The following is a 1,373-nucleotide window of genomic DNA, read 5'->3' as shown; positions in this document are numbered from 1 at the left end:
AAAATACTAACATGATTATATGTCTATGTTGTTCACGGACAGCTTTCAGAACGAGAATCTTGCTTCTCACTGCCATTGATGCTGTCGTTGGCTGATTGGATTAAAGACTTCAGGTGGCGGGAAAATGCAGAGGTCAAAGGCTGTACGCATGCAGAGGCTTGTCAATGGAACGCTGCACAGCAATTGAGCCATCCGCAGGTAGTAAGCGCTAGAAGTCGGTGGTGTTGAGGGTGTGGAACATTGTGAATGTGATTCGGATAGATCTTGCAACAGGCGGACACGAAAAGAAGCGTCAAAAGCCACAAGCATGCAGAGGCTCGTCAAAAACAAAGCGGCTGGAACGCAGTGCAGAGAATTGAACCACCAGAAGTTAGCAACTAGGTGTCATTGACGTTGGTGAGGCAATCGATGTCAAGGCGATTGCTGATCTTGTGGGATCTTATCTAGGAGCTGACTAAAGTCTGGCTCCAAAGATGCGCAGAGCAACCGACTAAAGTCTGGTTGTCAATACCAACGACTGATAGTCTGCTGGCAAAATCGGTGACGGCGCACACTCAAGAGCGTGGGTGGAATTTTCCCAACAGTGACCAGAAAGGGATTGATGAAACATTTGGCGTGAACTGTGCCATGTTAGGCGTCGCCTTCAAGGCCATGTTTGCCATGGCCATCAAGGCCATGCCAAACATTTGAACAAGTCCACTCACTGTCTCCTCTGACCCCGTCCGTCATCGCCAGTCATCCCCTCATCCTTTGATTAGGCACTCGAGTGTTGAGGTGATAATATAGGTAGATTTTTAGCTAATTCTGTGAGTTCGAGTTTTGTTGTCTTGGGATCAGACTTTCAGTCAATCCACATCCATCAGACTTTCAGTCAATCCACATCCATCAGACTTTCAGTCGATGGAACAAACTGCCAGACTATCCACCAGACTTTAAGTCAGTGGATTTCTTTGCGACGGGGTCGCTTCGTGATGGGGTCGTATGTAGCTGTACTTAGTAGATTGCTAATACTTGTTTGTCGTCAACTTGTTCCTTCTCATCGGCTAGTTTTCGTATTGGTAAGTTCACTGTGAATCATCTTCGACAACCATCTCTCATCTTCTTTCAATCCAGTCTTTTTGCTCGTTGTGCTCCTTCACTCGAGCAATTTGGCTCAAGATTTAGCATCTGTAAGCTCATCTCATGGATAACCATGGCTGCTGACCCCATTTCACATGTAGGAATTATATCTATGACAAGTCTCATGGCCTCCAGAACAGTTCGCCCAGATCCCTTGGCCCATTCTTGTAAGTTTGGTTCATTTTGCAGGATAGTGGTGTTATTTTCTCATTTGTTAATCAGATGGCAGCCCAGACGTCTTTGGACGTTATCAC

This window comes from Laccaria bicolor, genomic scaffold (genome assembly GCF_000143565.1).
Source record: "Laccaria bicolor S238N-H82 LACBIscaffold_119 genomic scaffold, whole genome shotgun sequence".
Lineage (NCBI taxonomy): Eukaryota > Fungi > Basidiomycota > Agaricomycetes > Agaricales > Hydnangiaceae > Laccaria > Laccaria bicolor.
This window is presented reverse-complemented; position numbering follows the sequence as displayed.